General features: G+C 41.8%; 1 pseudogene; it reads right to left on the bottom strand.

The window, feature by feature from the left end:
- Positions 1-7,090: 7,090 nt before the first annotated feature.
- Positions 7,091-7,480, bottom strand: LOC103265273 (annotated as a pseudogene).
- Positions 7,481-7,773: the final 293 nt, after the last annotated feature.

Here is a 7,773-nt window from a genome sequence, read left to right on the forward strand (position 1 = left end):
TACATGATCTCAAAGTCAGTACTCGGAAATATTACTATGGAGAACTAAAGAACTTTGAGTGTTTTAATAAGGGGGAAGTGGCTGTCAAAAAATTATTCCTTTTGGAATAATTTAAAATCTTATAGTCAGAGCATTTTAGATCAGGGACCCCAGGATTTTATCAATCAGCATACTAAGGCTGTCACCTCCCTGGAGTACTCGCTCTAGTATTTGAAGTGCTTGTGTTTTTCCAAGAAGGCTGAATCAGGTAACCCAGGAGAGGACATCTAGCATAACATCTGGCACTCAGTGAAAGTCGTTTTTAGTTCCAACAGCTGTTTTGATTTTGTGACACAACTCATGAAGGAGACACTACATCTGGCACTGACCACAAATTATTAAGTCTCATTGTCAGAGTCAAGGCCATGCCAATAATGAAAAGATGAAAAGCATCCTTAAATTGTTTTCATTTCCTTGTGTAATGACATAATTACATGAAGACAGCACAGGCTCCCAGCTCTTTACGGCAGGTTGATGAAGTCTTTTTACTGGACAATCCTTAGCTTCTTTGAAAGTCTAATTAGCTAAGCTTAAGGATTTGAAGAGTCCAGCATACAAGGAATAATAGGTCTCTTTTTATGGGTGAGGAGATTGAGACCCAGAGAGAGAGGAAACATGTCCGTCACTGTCATTTCTAATCCCTGGTGGAGCAGGTTCATCATTAGCAGATAATTTTTTGATGTGCCAACAATGCAACAAATAAACTTCATTCTGCATTGCTTAAAATGTAAGTGACTTCTCAAGGACAAATGCAAGGGCAGTGCCTATTTGCATTTGCATTTGTGTCCTCGGTCTCTGGCGCAAAGCTGGGCACAGAGTAGGCAATTGTCTGTTGTGCTGATTTAACAGCACAGCTACTGCCAGATTCCTCTGGCCACCCCATGGGTGACCATGGCCATGACTGTGGTCTCCTCTCCTCTGCAAGGTAAATGCTCCTGCTCTGCAGGCTTTCCTCCTCTACCCACAAATCACGAAGCAAGAAGGCAGTAGGGGGTGACGCTGTGGCAGTGCAGACACATTAAAGACCCCGGGACTGTTTGCTTTTGTCTGGTGAAACTTGACAACAGTTTCAATCTATTTATCTTGAGAACCCTCAGTGATATCACCAACAGTTTGCAGGAGGGGAATTAGTCATAGGCAAACATGGTTTCCCGATATTACCCCAAGAAAAATACCCTATTTCAAAGTTCTCCGGTTTCAGCATTGCCTCATTTAGGGAACACTGGGTCAGGACGCTGAGGTTCTGATTTCATTAGAAATTCTGCCATGGGAAATTGCTGGACTGGTCCAACCTCATCAGACCTTGAACGACCCTCAAACATTTCTCTGCATCTTATATATACAAACATTTCAAACGTGCCTGGCCCCCTATATCCCTACCATGACCATCCCCTCAATCCCTACATCTGCTATTGTAAGGAAAAAAATGTTTGAACAATTAAATTTACATCTTTTTTTTATAACTCTGTTCAGTATCCAATATACACATAAATGGGAGTTGCTGAGTGAATATTCATTCAAACCAGATTTATAACCTAAGCCACAACACTTTCCTTCCATTCAATAAATGTTGACTGAGCACCTATTATGCATAGGCACTGGAGCTATAGTGATAAATAAGATACAGCCCCTGGTATCAGGAAGCTGAAATGCCTGAGATAACTGGAGCTATGACATAGGTAAACCAGCACACCTCATCACTTGGAGAAAGGATATGTGTCAAAAGGTTTTTCAAAAACTTGGGGTCTAAACTATGTCCAAAAAGTTGAAAGGAATTGACTAAGAGGATGAAGAAGGAAGGACATTTCTTTTATTCCAGAAAGAAGAATTTAAAATCTTATAGTCAGTGCATTTTAGATCAGGGACCCCAGGATTTTATCAATAAGGATGCTTAAGCCATAAAAAAGAACAAAATCATGAATTTCGTAGGAACCTGGATGGAACTAGAGTCTATAATACTTAGTGACCTCTCACAGAAACAAAGATCTGAGCATCACATGTTCTCACTCATATAGTGGACCTTGATCATCCTACACACTACCATAAGAAAATGACTGACAGTGGTGGGAAACTATGGGGGTAAAGGGGGATGGGACTAATGGTAGTAAACATCTGTCTGGGGACAGGGAGACACCTGTTATCAACAAGGGGACCTGAATGAAGCATATTTGTATACCTAATCCTTAACTGTACCCCACAATATCATAATAAAAAATGTTGATTTAAAAAAAAAAAGGTTACAGAAGTTACAGCCCTCCCAGCATAGGTGGCATGTCTGTGACAAGGCATGGATAGAATGCAGGTCTCCCATCCTGAGGCTCACATACATGGAGAAAAGACAAGCAGTGGCCCACCCTGACCATGGCAGTCCCGCATGCAAGCCCCAGGCTGGAGATGGGACTGGGAGACCTCATAGGTGCAGAAGCAACTGACACACTGCTGCATAGTGGACTCTCTGTCCTCTCAGGTCCGTGATGTGTCGTGTAGGTTGTTTATTCACACAGCCTCCCCCAGAGTTGTGCGGAAGACATCTTGCCAGACTATATATGACAGCCTTGCTGTCACTGTGATCAATTTAGCCATTTTGCTAAATGGATTCAAAGTTTTGTCTTGATTATCAGAATTTTTATCCAGTGGTATCATCCATCTCACAGATTCCTATTAGGTGTCATTGCATGGTGGGCTACTCATGGGGGATGTAGGGATGACTGTGACCATGTCTGTGCCCTTGAAAGCTTACCCTCTGGAACTCAGCATACTGTGAACCCAGGCATCTCCAAAGAAGTGGAAGCCCAGTAAATGAGGGAGGTGCAGACATTAGTGCACACTCACCTTCCCCAGTTTCTCAAGTAGAAAGTTCTGCTCTCTCCCACAGCAGAAGCTGCATCTGTCTCTTTGGTACATGATGGCTCCTGAAAATATGTGGGCCCAGGCACAGGCTTTCACTTCTTCATTTACCCATTTTGAGTTTCCTGGTTACTTTAATATTCAAGCCATGGCTTACATGAGTATAGCTTGGATAAGTCATAGCTTAAACAGGTTATAACTTGAATTATCTGAGCTTTCACCCTGTGTACTTTAGCCATGCCTTCTGTTGGGATCCCCATTCCACTCAGAATAAAAATCAAAGTCCTTTCTAATTTTGTGGAGACCTTCACGACCTGGTTGTTCCCTCTCTGGCCTGTCTCCTCTTACCTTCCTCTTGGGCACTCTGCACAGCCATTCACTAATGAGGCCAGGCACCTCACAGACTGGGACTCAGCACATAGCAGGGATCCAAAAGTATATTCTAGGCGAAGAAATGAATGAAGGGATTGCAGTTGTGAAGAGATTGTCTGTGAAGCTGGGCATCGCTTGAGCCCTTCCACGCCCAATGTGAGGTTGCCTGGTTTCAATTCAGTTAGTCAGGTTCCTCATACACTCCCAACCGTGGTCACATCTACTCTCTGTAACTACAGAATGCCCACTGTTTTGCACTGCTGGCCAACTCCCCCAAGACCCCTGACTCAAAAACTTTTGTGGGTTCCCCACCGGACATCAGTGATGATACTGCTATTTGACTTGGGCAACCAACACTCTCCATGTGGGTCCCCAATCCTGCTAACAAGTCTCATTTTCCACCACTAACTTTGCATATCCTGCTTCCATAAAACCACGCGTACTCCAATTTCCACATATTCCCTCCCTTTTTCCTTAACTAGAAATGCCATTCACCATCTACCTTAATGACCACCTTTTCTGCAAAGCATTCCCTCAGTCTCTTTGACTCCTCAAGGGAACTTATTTGAAACCCTTTTATGATAATGATCATTTTCTGCCTTAGATTAAGCTCATCTATGCACATATCTTATTTTTCCTAATAGACTTTGAATCCTCAAAGAATAGGATTTTTATTATTTTTAACCCTCCAGAGGCCTAGTCCTTTATTTGACCTAATTTGTAATTCAGTAAAAGGAAATGAATAAATTAAAGAAAATCTGGTTTTAATTATTATGTAAAAATAGGTCCAACAAAAACATCACTCTAGAGTTCCTGGAAGTGGACAGTCAGAACTTAAAAGGAGATCATGGCCTGTTCTAGCTGGGAAACTAGGCTGGATTAGTGAAATGATTATTTAAATATAAAAAAATCTAATGGTTTTTGTCATGGAAGTTTGCAAATTGATGCAAGCTACAAAGATAAAGAACATATGGACACATATGGGATAATGAATTGCATAAAAAAATTCAGAGACTAACCCCTCAAGAGAACCATGAGGCCAGGGGCTCACAATATGCATAAGGAATTCCTATGAGACTCTTGACATTTTGTGGAATACTTTCAAATAATGCAGTGTTGGCCATAAGTACTGCCATATTACTCATTGTTAGATATAAAAACAACTACTGGGCTGGGTGTGGTGGCTCACACCTATGATCCCAGCACTTTGAGAGGCAGAAGCAAGAGGATTGCCTGAGCCCAGGGGTTCAAGACCAGTCTGGACAACTTGATGAGACCTTGTCTGTACAACTTGATGAGACCTCGTCTGTACAATATAATAAATTTTTTTAAAAAGCTAGTCAGATGTGGTGGCATGTTCCTGTGATTCCAGCTACTATGAAGGCTGAGGTGGAAGGATCGCCTGAGCATAGCAGGTTGGGGCTGCAGTGGTTGTGAGTGTGCTACTGCACTCCATCCTGGGTGAGAGAGTGAGATTCCAACTCAATAATAATAATAATAATAATAATAACAGGAACTAGCATTTAATAATCACTCTCCACGTACTCAGCACCTTTATGTGATTTGCGAGTATCTGGCAAGTACATAATTTCAGCCTTAAAACAACCCTAGATAAAATCTGAAACAGAGACACTCTCTTAAAACTGCTGGTCTTTCTAGTGAATGTACCGATATTCTAAGTTGAATCCCTTTTCACATTAATCCCTTTCATATTAAGAAAGAGGGAATCATGCTGACCTAGCCTAATGGTAATAAAGTTGTAATTAGTGGCTCCACAGAAAGAAGGGTGTTCTGAAATTCAAGGGCGCTAGATCTTTGGCCAGACCTAAGTATTGACCTAAGCTTCTCTATGTATTTTCTTTATACTTGGGACTTCTAACTAAGACTTAATTGGAAGAAAATGTTCTACCACCTTAAAAATAGTTTGAATAGACTAGTCTATTAATGAATGTCTTACCTTGTAAAGCTACATTTAAAAAGTTGAATGCTAAATCAAGTGAACACAGAACACACAAACACACACACACATATGCGCGCACACACACATATGCGCGCACACACACACACACACACACACACACAGTGCTCAGGAAAGGTTAGCTATAAATATCACTACCATCACTGTCTTCATCATCTTATTTCTTATGGCACTTACAACCTTTATTTGCAACTCTTATGAGTTTAATATGATATGCTTCACTCAACAAATATGAAAAGCAAGGTGATAAGGTGTTAGTGACTTGTTTATAAGGTCACAAAGCCAATAAATAGAGGAACCAGGTTTCCCATTGCTCTTTGAGTCAAGACCAAGTTTTTAACAAGATGTACATGAACTTGTGTGGTCTGGATCCTCTCTCCACCTACAGCCTCAACTCACACCACTCCCTTGTAGCTTCCCCTCAAGTCCTCTGTACTCAGGTAGTGGTGGGCAGAGTCTGCATGATTATCATTGAGGTTCTTCAAATATGTAACTCTCCTCTCACCATAGCACTGTACGAGGGGAAATCCCCCCAAAAAACGGAATTACTTTTTTGGAGGGTGGGCCCTTTGGAGTCGAGCACAGGTTTCCCCCTCTAGATAAGTGTTCTGGGAACCTATTTGCATCAGTGTACCAGTTAGTGTTGTAGTGAAAGGCTGCATTCAGCTTCAGTGAATTTTACTTTGGAGATAACTTCAACACATTTACCCATTTCATAATGTGTGATTTATGAATACACCTGCCCGCACCGCACTGAGTGTTCAGTCATTTTTGACCAAAAATGGCATGGCCCCTGTGCTCCACCCTTCCTCTTCACCCGATCTCACCCCAAGTGACATTTCTTTTGTTTCCTTGGATGAAGAAACTCCTCAAAGGGAAACCGTTTGTTGATATGAAAGAGGTAAAACAAAAAAATAGCAGAAGCACTAAAAATTATCAAAATTGGGAAAATCAAGAACTGTTTTGACTAGTGGGAAAAGTGTCTCAATGGGTGTATTGCATGGGTACCCAAACCCTGGGCCATGGCCAAGTACCAATCCCTGGTCTGTTGGGAACTAGGCTGCACTGCAGGAGGTGAATAGCGGGTGAACAAGTGGAACTTCATTGATATTTATAGTCACTCCCCATAACTCACATTACTGCCTGAGTTCCAACTGCTGTAAGATCAGTGGTGGCATTCAATTCTCATAGGAGTGTGAACCCTTGTGAATTGTGCATGCGAAGGATCTAGGTTTCACTCTCCTTATGAGAATCTAATGCCTGATGATCTGAGGTGGAGCTGAGGAAGTGATGCTAGTGCTGGGGAGTGACTACAAATACAGATTAACATTAGCAGTGAGATTTAACTGCACAGAGACCATAATAAATCAATTGCTAGCAGTCTCATATTAAAACCCTATCAGTGAGCTGCAAGTTAGTTGATGTACTTCAATTGTACAGCTGCATCTGGTGGCAGACTTTAAGTCAGAATCTGAAGCTTATTTTAATCCACACATGACCTGTCCATTATTATTGTTTTTTTTACCACTTCTATTTGTGCCTCATTTTTTTTGGTGAGTTGCATAGTTATTTCATCATATATTACATGCCATAATAATAGAAATAGAGTACACAATAAATGTTATGCACTTGAATCATCCCAAAACCATTCCTCCTAACACCCACCCTCAGTGGAAAAAATTGTCTTCCACGATACCAGTCCCTGATGCCAAAATAGTTGGAGATCACTGGTATATTGGATCAAACGAAAAGTGCTTTGAAGGGGACTGAAGTTTAAACATGTAAGAATAAGCACACAATTATTTATTTATTTATTTTGACTGCTTTATTAGAGATAACAGGATTACAAAGGACTTAGGAGTTGGCATTGGGGCCCTCCTTCTTGCCAAAGGTGGGCACAACATTGACTATACCCCATTTGTACTGCATTCTCCTCTTGGCCTGGCCTGTCTTCTTCTTCTCTCTTGTTTGGCCACCTTAGGAGTCCGACCTTTCACTTTCCCAGCACAGGCCAGGGAACCATGGACTTTACCTCCAGGCATGCGGTTGGCGACTTCCAGAGTGGCCAGGGCCTCCACCCCACACTGGCCCAGGATGGCCTCATCCACTAGGGGCATGCCTTCCAGGAGTACAACTTGATCTTCCGGGGCCCTCCAGTGCGGCTACCTGAGCCTTGATCTGGGCAAGCCTTGACCTTGTCATCTCTAGGGTGTGTAGTTCCAGGGAGCGGACAAAGAGCTGCATGGTGGCGACTGAGAAAGAAAGACAGCTCGTTCATAATTTCTTATTAATAAATTCCTTTTTTCGTGAGTCCTCCCTTGTATTTTCATTCCTCCTCCTGTAACTCTTTTGAAAATCCACTTCTTTTCTCCTCAACCAAAGTCAAATTGAAGGACCTCATACTTGACCCCCAAGTCCAAGTCAGAGCTTCTTGATAAAAGTTGTCATAAAATTGAGTACTTCTCCCTTCTAGCACTTATCTCAGAGTGTAATTATGTCCTCATTGACTATGATTATTTGAGTAATGTCTGAATCTT

Source organism: Carlito syrichta, unplaced genomic scaffold (assembly GCF_000164805.1).
Source record: "Carlito syrichta isolate Samal-C Ts95f unplaced genomic scaffold, Tarsius_syrichta-2.0.1 Scaffold306252, whole genome shotgun sequence".
Classification (NCBI taxonomy): domain Eukaryota; kingdom Metazoa; phylum Chordata; class Mammalia; order Primates; family Tarsiidae; genus Carlito; species Carlito syrichta.